At 39.7% G+C, this 21,786-nt stretch overlaps 1 long non-coding RNA gene across 1 annotated transcript; it reads left to right on the forward strand.

The window, feature by feature from the left end:
* Nucleotides 1–11,336: 11,336 nt before the first annotated feature.
* Nucleotides 11,337–21,317, forward strand: LOC135281010 (uncharacterized). The gene is made up of 4 exons (XR_010347796.1): nt 11,337–11,522; nt 17,797–17,903; nt 17,987–18,043; nt 19,759–21,317. It is a non-coding gene; the product is annotated as an uncharacterized LOC135281010 (long non-coding RNA).
* Nucleotides 21,318–21,786: the final 469 nt, after the last annotated feature.

Below are 21,786 nucleotides of genomic sequence, written 5' to 3' on the forward strand. Positions count from 1 at the left end.
GGGATGTGCGGGGTTCCCACAAGGGCAGTGCAGAGAAGGAGGCACTGCCTGCCAGAGAACACATCTGCAGTGTGAGGAGAGGGGGTGCAGGGAGCCCCAAGCCTGTCAGACCTGCAGCCTGGGGCCCCTCAGCTCTTTCCCAGTGCAGCTGCAGTGAAGATAGAACTTCTCTTTTCTCTCTCTGCAGACTGATTTCTTAAAGTTGATTTTAAGTACTCATCGGTACGCCACAGTCTAAATTGTTTAAAGAGGAAGACAAATATCAGTCTGTAAGTCAGTGTCCTAAAGTGTAAGTTTTAAGCTTGGTGGAAAATAAAACCCAGAAGGCTTTTCAGTTATGACCAGGAAAAGAAATAGATGCCTCTTCAAAAGGATATTAATATTTTTCAGAAGTTTAATAACAAGAGTACAACTTCCCCCACTATACTGCAGTACAATTGTTTCCTTTCTGTGCTATAACTCAGAGGCAGCTGAAAACTTCCCTACAGGCAGCTCCTGCTGCAGATCCCACTGTATTACAAACTGTTGCCTTGCCACCATGTTGGCTGTTATGCTCCAGATTTCAGATGACAAGTTTTGTGTAACTGGGTAACAGTTCCATCACAGGGGCCCATAGTGATTTCAGTGGGACCACTTGAGGAATAAAACACTCTTCAGTGGGTTTAGACTAAATTTTTCATAACAGAGAAGAATTTTGCATTCTTTGTATCAGGCACTTTTCCAATCCCAACTTGGACTGTTGGAATATAATGTACTTAGGCTGCCTGACTTAGTGTAAAAACAAGTCATGAAGATGTAAGTGAGCAAAAATATTTGATACTTGCTTCTTTCAGACAACTCCAAAGTATTGCTATGGTAGGCTAAAGGCTGCAGTTTTGTGTTTCTGTGTCTCTGGCTTTTTAGGAAAAAATACAGGATTTGAGGAGGTTTTCTCTTTTCGGAATTTTCCCTAGTTTCCAAAACTACATCTTGAGAGAGGTTTGGAACAATTTAATCTTTTCCTTACACAGTTTTATCTAGATCTTACTAAACCTAGTACCTTCTTAAGATATGCAGAATGGGCATTATACCAGTGTTAGCAATGAGAGTGACAGCTGTAAACTCTGAAGCCAGAAAGTTACAAAATAGTTCATCATCAGGCTTAACACATACCAGGAAACTTCCTTTCAAAATGTCACCAGAAGAAAGTGGGAGATCCAAAATTTTTCTTAACTGCATCCCTGACTGTAGTGATATCAAGACAAAAAATATTGTAGATGATTGCCTTAGAGAATGCCTGAGAAAAAAAAAAAATTGGAACACGTTGGCTATGGAGAAATTTACCTTTCCATGAACAAAGATATCAATTTATTCTGTATGCTGTAAGACAGAACGAATCCACACAACCAAAATCCCCAGCATCTTTCACTCCTCACTAAAGCAATATATCGGCACCTTATGTGCAGTACTTTGCCTTTACTTGTATTTATAGCCCCATTGAAGAAAAAAGTCTATTGGATGTACTCACTGTGGGGCCATATATACTCCAGCATCTGAGCAGGATATAAAATTATCCACCAGTTGCCATGACTGGCTGTGCACTATGCAGCCATCTCTGTGTAATACAAAAAAAATAATAATAAAAGAATTGTGAAGCCATGTCCCATCAATAATACAAGGTATTGTAAAAGGGCTGTAAATTGAGAGAACAGCTTGTTGGTTTGGGCTTTGGTTTTGTTTTGTTTCTTCAGTGAATGTGTTTGTCCAAGAAAAACCTTGCAGTGAATCAGTGTTGTGGTGGTAGCTGTATTTTAAGAAATGTTTCCTAGCTTTTCAATGAGCAGCACAATGAGCAGCTGGGTTTAATAAAGAGGTGTTTTAACATCCGTTCAAATCTTTTTGGTTTTCCACGTTTGTATACAGAAGACTTGTGATAAGGACACCTTAGAGGTGTGATTGCTGTAAACTGTGCAGCCTTTCCTTGCCCTGTTCGACCCTTTGCTGTGCTGCTGCAGCATCAATCAGAGGGTCTCAAAGCCTTTGGGGAACACTGATTAATTTTGCCAGAGGAGAAGGATGGCAGCTGCTGAGAGCTAGTTCTGCTTCTATGCATGTCAACAGTAGAACTCCCATTGACTTCAACAGAAATGGAGGCATGCTTATCAGGAGAGAATATCTTCTTCCAAAGAGAAGAAAACATGCATGAACGTGCTCCCTTTCTCAAATATCTGTGCACAGCACAGTGATAGATTGGGTCAAAAAATCACATGTGAAGGTTGTGACACCCCAGGGCTGACCCTGTGCTAGTGCTGTGCTTTAACCACCAGCTCTTGCAGGTCCCAGCACAGGACAGTTCTAGCTGGCTTTATTTCCTCTGGTTTAGATTTTCTCTTTTAACTGGGCTAACCCTGTTAAGTGATACATTTGTTTCACGCTTCAGTGTTTACAAATGCACCTGTGTCTTGGACTTTTTCAGGTACACGCAGTGTTCTACATGATGTTAGTGGAGCACAGCTACCACATTAAACTGCCTCTGCAACGCCATGCTCCAGTGTGCATGTTTTCCTGCTGTACAGCTTAGAGTGCATGTTTTATTGATATTCAGAATGGGATCTGTAAACATCTTAACAAATTCTGGAAGGGAGGGGGAAATGTGGTCCAGTATCTCTTTGTTTAGGTTTTCATTTGAGAAAAATTCTATTACTTTCCTTTCTCCCAAAATGTAGATCCTCTGTAAAAAAATACTGTCTTTCCCTGTTCTGCACAGCTCATTAGCACTTCCCTCCATACACTTATTTCTGGTGCCATTTATTTCTTCTGATATCATATTATGCAAATGTAATACACAGCCTTGGTGTATAAATAAGAAGCCTTCCTTAGCACTTATTTCTTTTTTCAAGCTCTACAAAGTGCATTTCACAAGCACAGTTGCTCTAAAACAATTGCACGAATTGGATAACAGATTAAAAATATGTGTGAGAAGAAAATCCCCAAACAGTTAATCTTAAAGGTCACAGACTGAAGTAGTTTAACTTCATAAAATGGAATCCTGAGTCCTGAAGGCTGGCCAGGAGAACCTTGGAATGTCTTGTGAAAAGAGAGGTGAAAATCTTTGCATGTCTAATGGCATATTTATGACTAGACAAGCTCTAAGGAAGTCTGTGGTTGTTTTTTTGTAATCCTAAACACATCTGTTTTGTTAATTGGAAAGAGCTTTTAATGAAACTGAATGGTGGGTGCTTTTTAAGTAACCCAATTCAATAACTACATCCTTGCTTGAAAGCTGAAGCAAAAACTGCTGCTTTTCCCAATAGTGTACGTATTTGGAAACAATTGTTCAGTTTTATACATTTATCAGGATGTGTCAGAATTAGAGCTGGATTTTTCTGCTTGTGTCTAACCTGGAAAGAATATATTTAAATGTCAGTCTCAGCTGACACAAAACATTTTGTCTGACCTAAGAGAAAGTACTTGATTTTCTAAGGGAGTTGTTTATGGTTTTTTCATCCCAAAAACCAAATGGGTCTGTCAGTTTCAAAATGCAATGTTATTTTGGAACAAAAAGTCAAAATATTTCACCTAGAAAATGTCAATGAATAACATTTATACTTCTCTGAATTACTCTTTTGGCCAAACTCTTTTACAACATGATCTGACTTTCTGAATAGTTTCATTCCCTCTGAGACTGCATATCTGTAAATTTTATGTACCCTGACAATATTTTCAACCCCCTCTACTTACATGATCTGTATTAGCTTCAGTATCCCTCTGCAAAGGCACATCTTTAGGTGGTGAGGGCTGCCCCGGGCTGCCCCCGGGGCTGTGACCAAGGGCAATCCCTGGGACAGTTTGTCTGCAGCCAGGCAGGATCAGGATCAGGCCAGGGTAGGGTCTCTTGCTCTCAGAATTCATCTGCCAGCTTGCTCTGCAACTCTGATCCTCTTATCTCCCCACAAGGTTTTGCTTTCCCTCATATCTACACATACCTAGGGCCTTATCCTGGAAGTTCTTGCTCGTGCCAGTAAATTTCATTGCCAGGAGATTCCTCTGAAGGCAAGGCAACTGTTCCCAGTGTGAGCAGGAGTGGGTGTGGGCAGGAGCAGGCCTACAACCCATGCACAAACACCTGTGCACTGCATCTGTGCATGTTCATCTCTTACAGTGCTAAGGAAGCTGTGCTGGTAAAGCCCATTTTCCTTCAAGATTGTCGGTCTTAATAAGAACTAAGCAACTAGAACAAAGCCATCATGAATTCTAATGTATTTGAACATATGGCCCTAGGACCTGTTATTACCATATCAGTCAGATAAAGGAGTGGGAGAGTGGTTGCAACAGCACAGAAGGAAAAATGTTAACACAGCAAAAGGATTCTTTTAATTTTAAGGAAATATTCAGTCTGTGAATTTAGTTTCCAACTTTAAAAAGTCTTGTGGATAGTATCAATTTCTTTCAATTCTTACCCAAATGCTATTTTTTCATTATTGTTGAAGTATTTTTTCTGCTTAAAATTGAGCTTTTTCTGTAAATCTTTAGGGGGAAGAGTGTTTGAAATACTGTATTTACTCATTGTTCATGGTAGGCTAGGGAGGTAAGTAAAATAATCTGAAGGAAAAAGTGAATTCAGGTCAGAGTCCATTTCCAAGGCACATCTAAAAAGCTAATCAGTTCATTTAGTCTCTGTCCTCCAGCTCTGAAATGTATATCAGCAGCAAATGTACAGCTCCCAGGTCTCCAAACAGCAGTCAGCTGATTCTGCCAGTTGCATATGTGTGAGAGAGAGAGGGAAATGTATGAAACCATTTAATTATATGTATCTGGAGCGAGAACCGGACCCAGGGTTGCCACGAGCTTAATGAGAGGTTTAATCAAGTTTGGCTGTAACTCAAGAACCTCCAGAATTCCCAACCATCTCAGACATGAATAGTGTGACATTTTCCTGTTAATCCATTGGAGCCATAATAGTATTTACAGATTTTCTTTTTTTTTGAGGAAGCAAAAACTGCATTTAATAGATTTATACAACTTGCTGTAGGCATGGATGCCTGGCAGCAGGTTAGGGAGTCAGGATGACAGGTCTGGTGGAGTTTCCTGAATGCAGATGGTACAGGGCCAGGATGGATGGTAGTGTCTTGTGATAGACTACTACCACCATGTTCCAAAGCATTGCACCATCTGGATTGTGATCATTTGAAAATTTCATGGTTTATATGTCATTAAAACATTTCTAAGGCTTTACTTGGGTTTTATACCAATCTTTCTACTAAGTTTACAGCTGAGCAAATACAGAAACATTTGGATAATTGCTTTTAATACTTATATTAGCCTGCATCAGCTTTCTTTAAAAGGATTTCTCTTTGAAAATGTTCCAGTATCTTCTGTCTTTCTTTACACAGATACCCACATAAATCAGTTTGCTCAAGATAGAGCAAATTATCTAAGATAGATTTATCCTGTATAGAGGACCATCACAAAGTCTGCATCATTTAAGTATTGTGTTTGTCTTCGAAATAGAACTGAAGTGACATCTAAATGCAGCTTAAGAGATGTGCAGGCTTTGAGATGAACATCCTCACAAGGGGAAGGGGAAGGACAGGTACCAATCTCTTCTCCCTGGTGACCAGTGACAGGACTTGAGGAAACAACATGGAGCTGAGTCAGGAGAGGTTTAGGTCAGATCAGGAGAAGGTTTTTCACCCAGAGGGTGGCTGAGCACTGGAACAGCCTCCCCAGGAAGTGGTCACAGCACCAAGCCTGAAAGAGTTTAAAAAGCATTTGGACAGCATTCTTGGGCTGTGACTTTTGGGGCTGTCCTACATAGCTGGCAGGAGTTGATGGTTGCCTTCCAACTCAGTATTTTCTGTGACTCTACACTGATCTGTATTTTGTCTAGTTTGATGTTTAACAATTCAGATAGAGCAGAGCAGAAAATAGATTAGTCCCTGATTCACTGGTAAAATTGAGAAACTTGGGGTAGTAATTTTGACCAATGACAGACTCTTTACATGAAGGATACAGTAGCAATCCAGGAATATTTAAGGGTCTGTGCCTATTTGAAAGGATGCATTTAGGTATTTAATATTAATAAAATTGAGTGATAAGGAAATTTCTGCATTGTACAACCAAGAGTAGACAGCAAGCTGTGTGGTTTTAGTTGTTTTTCTATTATTTTTAAGTGTTCATGTTTTAGCTTGTGCTGAATGAGAGGATGAGAAAGGAGCCTGGGAAGAGCTGAAGTTCTTGCATTAGATGTGTTTTCCAACAGCTCCAGCATGAAGGAGAGTCAATGGTAGATTCTGTTTCTGGGTTTGTCATGCTCACTGGGGACTGGCATCACCCTGCCTTGTCTACACAAGGCCACATCATAGCCACATCTGTCATTAGGGAATGTAATTTTGCAGTGAAATGTACTCACTCAGTCCAAGCTGTTGTCAGTAGAATTTTCAGTCCTACCTTTTGTCAATGGGGTTTAGGTTTACACAGTAAGGAATATGATTTTAGCTTGGAAAGGAAAAATAAGAGAATTTCTTGTACTATACTCAGGGTTTCACTGAACATCTAAGCACTTTCTTCTGTTAAGGTTTAGTCAAAAAGGTTTCACAACAGGATAAACCTCCCTCTAGGAAAGACCTTAAGGCTACAAGCCTGATTTTTTGCTTCTGACTCAATTTTGCAGTTAAATCTTACTGCAACGACCACTGGTTTTGTTGGGCTTTTTTTTTTTCTATGACATCTCTTTTTGTAATGTATGTTTGTGTCTTCATGATGTTTTAAGGAAGCATTTCTCATTACCCACAAAAAAAGGCAGGCAGAAGGTACTGTGTAATGCTGAATATGAGCAAGCTCAATACTAACTGACACCTAGTGAAAAGAAAGGGATGAAAGCCTTCATGAAAATTTGTCAACACCTTGAGACTAGATATATCCCAAAGACTTGCTAAAAACTCACCACATACAAGTATAGAATTACTTACCAAAAGCTTCTGAATGAAGCAAAACAAGCTATAAAATATTCACTGACAGATCAAAAACAGAATGAGAGGCTAAATTTGTGCACTATAAATTCACTAGAATTTGTTTACTCAGCTTCAGCCAGTTTATAGGTTATGCTGGAAATCTGCCAGGTCCTGGTGCAGCTGAGGCTCAGTAATTCAAGAAGAAACCTTGTTACTGCTTATGATAAGGGGTTCTCAGTGCTCCTCATGACGGAAAGTCAAATGAAAGGAAAGTAGATGTTGAGATGCTCCACACTGAATTTCAGTACTGCTTGTGGGCAGCCGGGTCAGAACATGTCACTGGCTGTGTGCTGCCAGTGGGGCCTGGGGGCCAGGCTGACACCAATGTCCAGGAAAGAGCACTGACACCCACACAGAAAACAGAAACAAGGAATGGCCTAGGATGTTTCCAAGGGGATTATCACAGGGCCTCATGGCCTGAGAAAGCTATGGCCCCCAACTGTTGAGAAATTTCTCTTTATGCCCTTGGGTCATGCCCAGCTTCTGCACGTGCTGGAGAACAGATTGCTGCTAATGCAGCAGAGGGCAGCAATGGAAAATGACCCTTGGAGATTCCATGCTCTGTGTATTTGGCAAACAATAAACAGGCACAGGGTAAATAAAACATAAAAAGACCAGAGCAGAACAAAGCCTAAATAGATCCTCTAGGAGTAATCCTCCAGAAACAGAACATTCAGGCAATGGTACAACTTAGAAATTATCAGTGTAAATATTCTTTTCTTCTTATCCTCAGCCTTAAGCAAATCTTCCTCTAAAAGAATGGGGACCACAAATCAAATTGCCTCTGGGGCACTTGGAAGCCCAGTGGTTCAGTATCATGCTACTGCATGAAAAATATCGTGTGGAAAAGATTGTTCACTTTCCACTGTCTGTGCAAGAAACATGAAGAGAGCATATTCATGGCAGTGAGAAACAGAAATTCAGTATTTAGCATCTGTGCACAGTAGTCATTGAAAAGGGTGTTTACACAGATGACCAGCTGATGCAGCTTCTGTTCTTCTGGTGGGTTTAGTTCCCACTTGCTGAGGAGCAGCCTCAACATTGTTGCCATGCCCTTAAAAATCCAATATTTTCAATGAGACAATGTCCCTTGGTTATTGAAAATAAATTAAGTTTACTCTATCAATCTGATACATTTTAATCCGATAAAATTTTAAACACACTTCTGTGACTAACCCCCAGGTTTTTAGGGTTAAACAATTTTCAGTGAGTCAGCTAAGAGTAATGTGCTACAATCAGAGCTCTGGATAATGGCTATATTTCAGACATACATTATCTGCACTTTAAGCAGATAAGTGTTAAAAAACGAAGTTGAAATAGCCTTCTTGTGAACTGTGCTAATACAGAATGGGAAGGATAGCCTAACTGTGAAACTTGAACAAAGGAGGAAAAGAGATCATTGAAAGAACTTAATTCTGAAATGGTGAGTGTGCGTGAGGAACACAGGAAGACAGAATTATTACTGTGTCCGAGCTCTTCGTGCCCTGCAGAAGCAAAGAGGGTAATTTGGATCCATTTTCATTTACCAATCATGCCTTTTGAAGTGATGGAGTTTGGCAAGGGTGTTTATGACTTGTTTAACAATTACTAAATGAGTCTTTCTGTTAAAAAATCAAGCTGACTGTGACTCAGTAACATCTCAGATGCTACTACTGGTTGATTGTATTAGATTGAATGATGTCTTGAGACTTGCATGGCCTTCAGAGAACTGTCATTTACAGTATTTAACATTTATTCAATGAACAAAGATTATGCTGAGCTAGAAAACAGTAAGCAAAAAAAAAAAATCCTGGGTGATTATAAAGATAAGTGTGCCAGTATTTGATTTGGAGAGCTCTGATCTGTCTGCTCAGACATGCAGTGGAGATTTACACTGCCTTCCCAAATGTTCCTTTGGAGATATTTACTGTACCTACAGCAGACTTTGCTGAAATCACATTCTGGAGTATACATGTAATGTGATTTGAAATCAATAAGATAACTCCAGTGCTTCATTTTAAAGATGAAACTTTGTGAATTTTAAACAAATTCTAAGTAAAATGCACTCACACTGCAAATATTGCATAAATCATTCCCCAATTTTATCTTGACTGAATGGCAACTTGTTAGCACCAGTATTTCTCGAGATATTTGTTTCATAACCATGTGAATGACAGAGGCAAGCGATGCTTGTTAAATATACACATTGATATTTCTTACCTTCTTTTGCTACTTGAGGTAATCTTAAAATACATGCTTCACCTTCAAATGTGACAGCTGTTTTGTTTTGTTTTTCTTTGAGAGCTTCAACCCATATTAGATTAGTCAGTCTTTGGTGTTCTGCAGAAGCTGTCTGTATTGCAGGCTGCTAAAACAAAGAGTATTTTGTATCTGGCATATTAAAGCCAGCATATTATAAAATCAAGCGCAGTATCATCTTTACAATATAAAACGTGTGAATCATTTATACGTTTTTTGCTGTCAAATGTTGTTTGACAATCATCGCATGATAATGAAATGTATAATTAATAATAAAAATGCCAACATCTGTTAGATTGCTATTACAGACTGATTCTAAGTGTACTACTTGGAATATGTCATCATTAACTTAATTAATATTAAAATCCTTTAAATACAATTTGTTTTCATTAGTTGCTAATTTAGGAAGATACAAGGCATACAGAGTAGGTTCTGTTTTTTCACTTTGTCAATAACCAAACTTCACAAACGCTTTTCAAACTGTTTAATTAATGTAAATGTCCTATTAGCAGATGAATCCAGTCAGATGAATGTTGTGTGATTGACTCAGCCTTTGCCTTAGCCATGTTTGTCTTTTTATGGGGACCCTGTCTCTGGGGGATGTTGTTTGGCCTGATGTGTCCTGCCCAGTAACCTCTTTAATTGTTCTTTTTGCTGCCAAAAGCAGACACGTTTAGGTGCTCCTTCAACTCCTACTGCAATATGCAGGCCCTTGAGCTAATATTATGTAGTTGTACAATGCATGTTTATAGCCCTGAGACATTCTCCTGCTCATTGAAGAGAAAAGGTTCTGAGGTCAGGCTCCCCTGGAGGTCTGATCAGCAGCTGAATGAAAAAAACTCCCTATGAATGTATGTATATGTGTGTATGTGTGTGGGTACATATATATATATATGTGCACTTACCTGTGTATGTATGTGTCTATTTACTACTTTAACACTTGCCAAGAGAATTACTGGGCACTTGGAAGATTGTGTGGTGAGCAAACAGAGGCTGTTGTAGAGGAGAAATTCCCATTTCTTCTATCTTGCCATCTGCAGGGAAGATCTTATCTCTGGGACAAACTGTGAGGGACTGCAGAAAAACAACCTATAAAGCAAGCCTGCCTGTCTTTTAACATGCAAATTAAATTCATCCTCCAGTAGTCTGAGGGCGACCTAGGGATTTGCTGAGGCCATCTGAAAGCTGCAAAGCTGCTCAGTAATGGGGGTGAAAACATCTGGCCATGGATGAAGATCTCCCAGAAACATCCCATTCTTCTGGTCACAGCTGAGTTGGGAGGCATTTTGTAGTTTTTGTGCTTGGAGTCTGATGGTCGTGTGTGTCCCTATAATCTTTCTCTGAAATGGTACTAAGGCTATTGAAAGCAGTATATCCACATAGATGCATTTCATTTTGATTTATGAACTGATATCTAAATATTTGTGATGATTGATAATGATGTTTAAACAATCCCTAGATTTTTGCAATAGTGGGTGTTGCAAATTTTCATAGGAACAATGCACACAGCAGAGACTGACCATATTGTTCTTGTCATGCAATTAAAGCTGTCCACAAAAAGTGCCCAGATCTCCATTTCCTGCCTGGGAAGAGATCAAGCTGGAATAAGTGAGAAACTACATTTTTCTCACATCCTTTTCCTCTTCAACAAATTCTCCATCCACCATTTTATAGTGAATGCAAAAGAAAGCAACTATTGCTGGTTTTGTGGAGTTACAATAAATAATTCATGAGTTGGAATTAACAGATTGTGAAAATACACTAATTAGGAAAATTAAAAAAGAAAAAAAAAAGAAAAGAAAAAAAAAGGGAAAACCAGCATTTATGCTGACCACAGAGATAAGACAGCTTTCTTCAGTTCACAGTGACGTTAGGGAAATTAAACTCATCATTGAGGCTTTGTTCATAATTTAACAAGAGCAATGCCATATTTCAATATGAGCTGTAATACTTGTGTTTCCTGCAGTACCTTTACTTTTGTAGCACTCCTCCATCTGCAGGAGAAAGAGGCTGACACCTTCTCAAATGAAACTTTCCCAGCTGAGCTGGCTCACTTTGATTGGCATAAATTTGGGGAGCTCCCAGGTGCAGCTGAGCTGGCTCACTTTGATTGGCATAAATTTGGGGAGCTCCCAGGTGCAGCTGAGCTGGCTGACCTGAAGGAGCCTCCAGGAGGGGAAAGGAGTGACCTTTGTGACGTGTGCTGAGGGCACCCATCTCCTCCACCAGGACTGTATTTCTGTCAATCCCTTCAGCTGCATGTACCAGTCCACTGCCTGTGGCTGAAGTTAGGTGAGTCACACCTTTTGGCTTCATCACTCATGGGAAGAGTGACTAATTTCTCCTAACCACACTCGGGAGCCAAGAGAAGTTTAAGACCCAAGTAATTTGTTACAGCTTTAGTGAACAATAAAGTGAGCAAAATAAGCCAACACTAAAAGTAAGCAATAGCAAGAGATGCAAGCAGGAGGCTGCTCCAAAGCTCTGTTTTCACGTGAACAGCTTCCCTGTTGTATGATCTGTGTGGAGCAGTAGGATGGAATAATATTTTCAGGCAGGCTATTAGCAGTGGGTCAGAGATTTGGGGTTGGTTCCACTCCAGATATTTTTAATAGTGAATTGTAATTCAGCTCTGGATATAAAGACTGCCTGAGTCAATGATTATTGGAGCTATTTACTTTAATGAACTTCGGACTGGATTTTTATGGGAAAATCTGGAGAAGAAAAAAGTTTTTTGCATTTGGTTAGCTTTTTCCATCCTGATTTTTAAAAGTCACAGTTCTGGGCTCACATTCTCTGTGGACTCCAGCCTTCTGTTCCAACCCGACTGCAAGAAGTGCTCCAGTGTGCCAGTGGAGCTGCTGTGACAGTGCCTCCCTCCTTCCTCTCGGGCAAAGCAAATCCTTGCTGTGCAAAATGTGCAGACTGGGGGGGTTAGAGGTGTGAGTTGACTGTTGAAGGAGCTTGGCTGGTTGATCAGAGTAAGCCATTACCTCTGGAACCAGGAGTGGAAGCTTATCCATGTCTAAGTGACCAGGCCAGAAGCACACTGAGGATGTGTGATTCCCCCTGTGCCTAACCCTGTTAGTCCCTTTTCCCTCAGTCTCCCCTTCCATCAAGTTATTCTGAGGAGCTTGGTATGCAGAAGTTGATGTTGGCATTGCTGCTGTTACAGTATATGTGTGCTTTCATTAAAAAAAAAAAACAAGAAACTAAGAAACCTGTAAAATCTCTGATACTGCGAAATACATTTTTGACATATTTGAATATATTACCCTTTAAATAGTTCAGCCAATAAGTATGCTCATTTGTAAATAAAGATGAGCACCCTTTAGCTGGCCACATGTTTTATGCAGAGGAGATCAATTGTATTTACTAGTCTGCAAAAACTGGATAAATACAGTATTCTGCAAGCAGAGTGTGCTGGGTCTGCACACTGATACCAATGAAACCAAAATTAAAATGTACTGCTTTTAGTGGGAACAAGTTTCAACTTTGATAAACAGAAATAAGGACAAAGCCAAATCAGTTATGTATTCTTCAAAGAATGTTATAAGCTATAACATTACTGTAAAGGAAAAAAAAATAATACTGTTCCTGCCACAACTGGTCTATAGTAAGTGTAATATACTAATGCAAATATAATATTTGCATTGGCTCATGTATCCACTTCGTTTCACACATACAAGAATTGCATATGCCTAATAATCTGTGCTTTTAGCATGAGAGAACTGGGTGTGGTCTGGCTTCTTTCTTGCAGAAGTGAATCTCTCCACTGCACTTCTGCCACTATCATTATTATTTGTCTGTCTAATTCCCATCATAAAAAAATGCAAACAAAAGGGCCTCTGATATCTGCATTCTGTGTCAGGAACTATGTACCCTCTACCCTTTCCCTAGTCCAGGTAAGATTGCTATCTTAGATAGTATTGTTTAATCAGTGATTGAAATGTAAACAAATCCCATTTTCCCTTTGTGCTGGTAATGGTTATAATGCATCTTTGCAGCAGGCCTGGGCTTTAGAAGACAATGAATAGTGTCTGTGCAGAGGGTGAGGTCTTGCACTTTGTGCATGTACCATTAGCCATTTGAGGGTATTTTATAAAGCATCCACAAGGTCTGAAGGAGAGAGTCCATCACATGAGGGACTGTAACCAATCAGGTTTCATTTTGGGTGTTTTGCAAACCTCCTCACATCCTCAGATTTCAGTTTTGTGGCAGTTCCAGAGAACTTGTATTAGCATTTTATTAAAACTAAAATAAAACAGTAACACAGTCACTTATACAGTTCTATGATTTTATATCCTCTCCATACATTCTCAAATAACAGAAAAAGTTCAGTGTTCAGATGTGATCAAATGAAAGCATGCATTTAGTAAGAATTCTCCAGTTGTCAGAAGTTTTGCTAAGGAAATAAACATTCAGGTGAGAAGGGCTAAGTGGATAACCGTGCTATTTAGATATCTGAATTGCTTACTGAGACCAGATTTGATCAGTGCTTGTGAAATACAAACCATTGCAGCTCTATAGCTCTTCCCTGATCATAGTGATTCCCAATCAATGCTGTAGACTAAAACATACCAATGGGCTGGCAGCTAAAATTAATGATTTTGAGAGTTCCTTCACCCTGCAGATTGTTTCTGTAAGATTTTCCAGATCTTTCTCCCTTGGAGGCAGGTTTGTATCATGACTTTGGTTCTCCAGCTAAAAGCTATACAATATTAAAATAAAGGGACCCTAAGTGACCCATTCCCACTCTTGGAATGCCCCATCACCCTCTTTCCCTCCAAAGTAGATGTAGCTCATATATTTCTAATGCTGAATATATTCAAAATATGACAGCAGTTTTCTAGGGCTTTTAGGATTGCCTCTGCTCTGAAAGGAGTCAGATGACATGCTTCAGTGGCAAAGGTTCAGCTGTTTTGGGAGATGACACCAAATCCTACAAAGAGATGAAAATTAACACAATCAAGCAAAGAATTGGTACCTCAGTGAGATGCACCAGTGCCAAAGTTTCTGTCTGGCATCAGCAGCATGTTTTGCCCCTCAGTATCTGGACTCAATGAATGAATCTTAATTCATCTGGTAACTGAAAGAACCCTCTGATCAAATTTTGCAAACCACAAGCCAGTAACAGCTGTGTGGGTAGATGAGAGGTCGGATGTGCATCAGTGTAAGACTTCCTGGGTGTTTTGATACTTCATAACAAAAGCAGCAAGTGTAGCAAACCACATCAAACTCACACTGTTGAACCAATTAAAAACATCAGCAAGTCATCTGTGCACTGAAGTCCATAAAGGTTAGTGAGATGAATTATTTCCTCCTTAAGGACCACCACAAAGTAGGGCAAACTGGTCAGTCTTCCTAAACAGGACACATAATATTTTCTGTACGTCTGAGTTGGTTTGGCAGCATGAAGCTGAAAGCAGAGGCAGGAAAAAGGGGGTAAAGAGTGTCAGTATTCATCACTGTGGATTTATTTATATCTTTGCTAGGCCAGTGCACACCTTTCACTTGAAGGTGGAATTAACTGAGGGAAGTATTCATCATCTCCTTTGTTTGACATAAGATATAAATCTGGTATAAAGACTGCTTAAAGGAAATTATTTTTGAGGATCGTGTAAAAAAAACCATATTGGTTTGATTTCCATCAAGGCTGCAGTTCTGGCCACAAATAGCTTAGCAGAAGACCCTTTAATTGGGCTGTAACTGGCAGCACATTACACCCCCCTTGCTCCAAAGCTGCATCGGGCCACTCGCTCCCGATTCCATCACACACGTTTAGCTCGTGATGGCTGCTCAAAGAGCACACAAAACAATTAGCATCACTGCATTTTTTGAATCTAAACTTTGTGCTTACAGTTTTCCTTGAGAGAGTAGTATTTTCTATGCAAAGTATACTTTACAATGTATTGGAATTTAACTACAAAGATATACACTTTCATAAGTGCAGGCTATTAAAACAATTTACTAGTACGTCAACAAGTACCGATATGTACATAAAACCAGAATAATTTGGTTTGTTTTAATGCACTGAGCCAATCCAGCAGTGTGCTGTCAAGTGCTATTGAGAATCACTTTGCACTAACAGGATGACATGACTGGAATCACATTCACTGCACATCTTAGTTCTATTGAATGATGCAGAGCTGAAATGAATGACTGACACTTTGTGAATAAAAGAATAAAGCAATTGTGCCATTCACACTGCATTAAGGGTGAAAATTTACTTTCATTATATTGGGTGTTAAGATTCACTATGTTAGAGTTCATTAAAATAAATGGGAGAATGGGACTCAGTGAATAATTAACAATAAGTCATTTATCAAGGAAATCTAGTTTTTCTTTCTGTTTGTAGAAAATCCATAAATAAATCACAGCTGCTTAAGAAGTGTTTGCTATGCAAACTTATTTTAAAAAAATATATTTTTCCCCCCAATTCTTAGCTGTTTGGATTGATTGTAATTTCTTTGTGAGGCTATAAGGTTCTTGCTAGGCATATAGCATTGATCAGCTGGTTTGTCAGAAAGGTACACGATTAGCTGTCTCCCTCCTACTCGGATGTGTTTGCCTACTTCTCTAGAGCAAATACCAGCGTGTGCACATGCAAATGTAAATTTTCTCTTCATCACAATCTCAACAATGACACTTTGAAGGCTATTTGCCATGAATGCTGGTGCCAAAAAAGTGACATTTCTTGAATTTCTGTGAAATATAAACAAAAAATCTGATATACAAGTATATCAATTTGACATAATGTCAATATTTGCAAAGTACTTCTACAATATTTCATTTACTTTACAAAGTTGTATCTCTGCATATTCAAATTTGAAAGAAATTAGACAAGCCAAATAGTCAAAAATAATTAGTCTGACATAGAAAATAAGCATCAAATAGCAAACGTCTGCATTACAGTGTGCGATGCGGTGTTACAAAAGGCATATTTTGAATACAGAGACCGTGACAATATTTTTGCCAAGGCTTTTTTTGTGTTTATGTCTCCACTGAAGTAATTTTGCCATTAAGTGCAGTGAGATCAGCATGTTACCCAAAACAATTGACCATTGTCCTTTCTAACAGCCCAGTGCACGTTGTTCTGCAGGCTTCCTCCTTCAAATGATAGGATCCCTCCTGCCACAAATTTAACTTTCCTCTGGTAGTAAGTGCCAGTATCTGGTTGAGATCAGTGGATTAAAAGCTTTACAGGAGTGCTGAGAATTATTATTATCTTAGTTATCACTATTTTTCAGAAGTATTCCCCAGGACTGGAGACACTCTGGGCCTCTAGATTGCAGGGTCAGACAATGCTGAGTGCCTGACACTATAATAACAAGAGAATTCATTCAAATAGAAATGGTGGTTTTCTCCTACTAGTTCTGATAGCTGTCAGGTAAAGGAAAGATGTCAAAAGATGCGTGTGGGAGGAGATCTATCTACAACCCAAAAGCCATCCACAAAGTAAATAAAATTAATTTCTCATTCATAGGTTATAGAGAAAAAGGTGCATTTACAGTAAAATATAGGTACTGAATCCCATTAGCAAAATAGCACATCTCTTACACTTAAGTATATATAAAGCCCTCTTTGAATCCCTTTTCAGAGCTCATGTTGCCAGCAGTTATGCCTGAAGTCTTTCATGTGACAAACTTGCCTGCACACCTGGCAGGCAGCGGGCTGTGCTCCCTGATGGGGAGGATTGGGTTACGGGGGGGCAGTGCCAGGAAAGTCTCAGGAGGGGTGGCTGAATTATTTTTTAAGAAGAAAAGCTTCAAATGGAAAGTGTAACCCAATGCTTTCTAAATGTGGAGACATGCTTAAAGAGCAGTGCTATTTAGTTTCTCTCTACTTTGGAGAAATTTAAATCCTCAGTAAATAAATCCTGTTCTTCAAGTACTGAACAAATGAAATTGCCTGATTAAAATTTAGAGAAGCTCCTGCTGCACGTTCCAAAAGCAGGAGGGATGACAAGAGAGTCAGACTTGCTAAAAGAGAGCAAAAGCTCAGCCTCTAGTCCACAGAGCTAAATTCTGTCCTTGGGTCAACTCAGTGGAGCTGGGATAGCCTGGGTGTAAGCTGAGAGCAGAGCCTCACCTTCCTGGAGGAAGATCACAGCCAAAAGTGAAGGCACTCCTGTAGCAAAAACAGCTGCTTTCAGAATAAAAGTCTTCCTCGGTTTGAAGCCTGCAGGCATGACAAGCTCAGGCTTAGCAAAAATAGACAAGGGGAGAAAGACTGGAAAACAGAAGATTATAGGAATTTCTTTAAAGCACCTAATGTACGTGGAAAAATTCTTTCATGTTGGTGTGCAGTTGTGATCTCTAGGCACAGGTGTGAGCACAAACATTCCCCCGCAGCGGAGGCTGCCAGCACGGGAGAGCAGCAAAGCTGTTCGTGCTGCTGAAATGCTCTTCCAAAACACGGGGCTGGGACGTGCTCTCATAATATTTGTGCATGAGTATGGTCAGGTCTGTGGCCAGAGAAGCAGCAGGGATGTGGTGGGGCTCATTCGGAGCTCATCTGCCCTCTTTCAACAAACAGTTTGGTTTAGGGTTTCTTTTTTTCATAGAAAAGCATCAATCAAGCGAAAGCAATCCCCATCCAGCAATTCAGCTGTGCCTCATGATTGATGAGTCACTGGAGCAGAGACTCAAACCTACATCATCGACACCAAAGGTGAATGCCCAAACTTGCTGGATTGTAGAATCTATCTCTCATTAAATTGAATAATATTTAATTATTCCTATAAATTGAAACAGCTCAAGAGTGACAGAAAAATCTGCTTTCAAGTGCCCAGCTCCTAGCAGTTAGAACAGGTATGTGGGATGTAAAGGTTCATGGTTTGAGTCTTTGCTTTGACCCATCCTGAGCAGATTTGAAACCATGAGGTGAAAAATCCTAACCATGAACTTACTGGGTAACTCATTGTCAGGCCTTGTCTCTACTCTTCTAAAAAAAATTGAGAGAATATGTAATTCCTCCTCATATAGTAGAGAATAATTGGAAATCTCCCTCCCAAATACCTGATAAAAAACCTTTTATGCTCCCCTTGCTCTAGGTAGGAGCACAAGTACATATGTGTATGAGGCACAAGGAAGTCCTTCAGGTGCAGGGTAGCTTGGACAAACAAAAGGTCCCATCTTGCAGAAACCACATTTGCACATCTGTGAGGAGCTCAGCCTTGTGTGGAAAGCTCAGAAAATGGCTCCTATATTTGTTTCATCTTTTAAGCCAAGTAGGACATTACCTTTTCACAGTAAGATCTTTTCACCCTTTTTCCATGTCCCCAATTCTACCTTCAGTAGCAATTTTCTTCATTATTTTATCTGCTATCATTGTTCAAGATAAGACTAGTTGGATATTGAAGCCAGGGAAGAAGATGCAGGTGTATGTAACAGTGGTACAAGACACGTGCAAACTAAACCCATTCTGCATCCTCTTATGGCCCTTAAAGACTATTGAAAAGGGTCCAAGAGAAGTCCCACAAGACTGAGGGGCCTTCAGTGTATTGTTCATGTTTTTCCCACAGATAATTTGGAAGAAATACAATGTATTTTGCATGGCCCCAAAGTAAAATTACAACCAGCTGATAGAACTATCTCAGCAGCAATGAGAGTCAACTGAGAAAGGCAGGTTTTGTTGCCAAATAACACAGATTGTTTATAATGAATATAAACAATTACACTGCTGACCAGATTCCCAGTACACTTCCATCTACAGAATATACAAAATACTGCTCTGGCACCGGTCTCTCAAATATTTGCCATATATTGAGCACTTTCAATGAATGAAATTCGGTGAAAATGACAAAGAGGGAATTCCACACCACACTGTTCTCATTCCCCAGCATTTTTCATTCCACATATTTATTTTTGCCTTTCATATTATAATCCTCCAAAACAAAATGCTTCTTGATACACTATTATCTCCTCCCTAATTCTTTGATCCCACATTGATTTTCCTTGACTTCTCATGTAACAGGTTTAACATTTGACACAGACTAGAAGACAAGGGGAATTCTTGTGGTAACTCTTGCAGGTTTTTTGCTTACCTCTTTCTGTGTCACATCTCGGTGCAGATCTTGACAACATGACCTGTCTTTCCAAAGTGTAAATTGGTGATAGTACAGAAAAAAGGCTTTTCACTGTAGCATCCATACAAGTGGACTGAGCCTGGACACTGCCAAGCATTTATCTGAAAGGAGAAACTTCAGAGGTCTTTAGTGCACTGTAAAATGTTAAACCCTCCTATGGGACAGTATTGAGGGAACTGAAGTATTTCCAACAAGAAGAATCTTGCAGAAGAAAACTCTTTCCAAAGGTCTAGTGATAGAAATACATTACATATGATGTTAACACAGGTAATTTGCAAGAAAGTTCCATAAATCATAATTTCAATGGGTCATGAACTTCAAACTGTGCATTCAGCTCAGCAATTTCATTAGAGCAGAATAACCTTATTTCCATACAAAGAGCAGTCATGGTGCTAATTCTAAAGTAACAAATTGTCCTTTTGTTTCAAAACTTATTAGTACTGTCAGTGACAGATACAGGGAAGAAAAAGGAACCAAAACAACTGAGAAAAGCTGGCCTTTTCAATGTTGTCCACAGAGGGGAAGTTGGAGAATGATGAAGACCACAGCACACTCATCGCAGTTTTCTGTTGGAAAGAAATGTGTTTTTCTGGCAGAAGATAAGTGGCTTTAGTTATTACTGGAGTCAAAAGTAAACTCTGTGTATACCAGTTTGGAGAACAACTTCCAGCAACTGCTTACAGATCTCAGTACTGTAGTCTCACATCTTTGGGGTTTTTTTCCCTCATAGAAAGCCACTAGTCTCGACAATGTTTTTCTTGCAGAAAACAAGAATTACTGTTACACTTTGATGCAAGGGATAAAAAAAAGGTGTTTTCCTCAAACCACTCCCACCAACTTTATCATGAGTGTTAGGAAAACATCTGGACTGAAGCTGCATCTGTCTTTCCAGAAAGCTGTACCTGTGATGCTGCCCCATTGCCTTATTGCTACCCCTCTCCTTGCCCATTCCCACCTGGCATCCCAGTGGGGTCAGGCAGTCAGTTTTGAATTTCTGACTCTCATCTCAGCCAAACTCACTCTTAATACTGAACTCACTCTTAATATTTTCAGGTTTGTTGAATTCAGTTGTGAACTTACTAAAGCTCATGACACTGACATTGGCTATCAAAAACAGGGCTGGGACTGTGATGCTGTGATTAAAGTTTTAGGTGAAAATACAAACTCTCTTTAAAACAATGAACTGCCTGCATACAATATTAAATGCCAACCAACCAGACAAGTTGTTTTGTTGGCTTCCTATAAAACTGCAGGGCCTTGAGTATAACAAATATGAGAAAAATAATGATAAAGTATGATACATTTGAGTTTGGCCTTGAAAATCTGCAGTTACTGCAGCTGTGGGTGCCTTACACTAACTACATCCTGTTTATAAACAGCCAGCACAAAAATGTCACTTTTCTGATTTGAAGCCATTTGCTGTAGCCAAATATGCATTTCATGATAACAGAAGTGTCTTAGCCAGTTAGAACTCATTTCTCTCCCCTCAAATAAACAGCAATCAGCTCGCCCATTGGTGGTGGTGGCTCAGTTTGTGTGTGCTGCTCCTGCTCTGAATATGCAGATCTCCCCACTCTCATTAGTTCCTGAAGTGCCTCTGTTCACTCTTCCTGCTGTAGCTGGTGTTTCTGAGCTGTTTGGATGACAATACCACAGCTAAAGACTAGGATAACTTTAAAATGTATTTAAAAGTATAAAAACATACTGTCACAAATCAAACTGACTGTTGAATAATACTGAGAAATACTAAGAAAGAGTGGTAGGAAAACAGCTCTTGCAGATGGAAGAACCTTATCTGTAAGGACTGGATCAGGCAGGATCTTTGTCCCATGCCAGGAAACCTGGTGGGTAGTGTGTTTTCAGGGCTAGGTCTGAGTATGGCACATCTCAGAAATTAAGTTTATTCAATGTATATGCTCTTGCTCTCAATATAATAGTCTGCCATCTCAGCACTGGCTGGTGCTATGTTTTCAATGTTGTTCTAGTTTATTTTATAATAAAAGAGAGTTTGGCAGGCTGCATCGTGTTCCAAATCTTAAATTCCAAAAAATACATTTTTGTTATTAAGAAACCCCTGAATCAGCAACTCCTTGTAGGCTTATACACAAGCTGCATGAGCAGGTTTGTGAAGGGTGTGTACATGCTGATCTTGCAGAGATTTACATCTGAGTGTAACCCATCTCTTCCCCCCCCTTGCCCAGTAGTCTCAGAAAAGTGGTTGTGAACCCACAATGTCTGTTAACAACCCCTTACTGTGGTTAAGGCATCACTGCTTTAGTTTTCCCAGCTACCAGTCAAGTGTCAGAAATTACCCCACGTGTATTCAACAGAATGGTCTCCAAGACCTCTCCCTGTTTTTCTGCTAGGCTGTTATGGCTTTGAAACTACATGAGGTTTAAATAGTTTAGCAGGTGGTTAAGCTGCCTGCCTGATTTTGCCCAGAGAGCCCAGGGAAGAGGCACGTGC

The sequence above is a fragment of the Passer domesticus genome, chromosome 14, assembly GCF_036417665.1.
Source record: "Passer domesticus isolate bPasDom1 chromosome 14, bPasDom1.hap1, whole genome shotgun sequence".
In the NCBI taxonomy this organism is placed as follows: Eukaryota; Metazoa; Chordata; class Aves; order Passeriformes; family Passeridae; genus Passer; species Passer domesticus.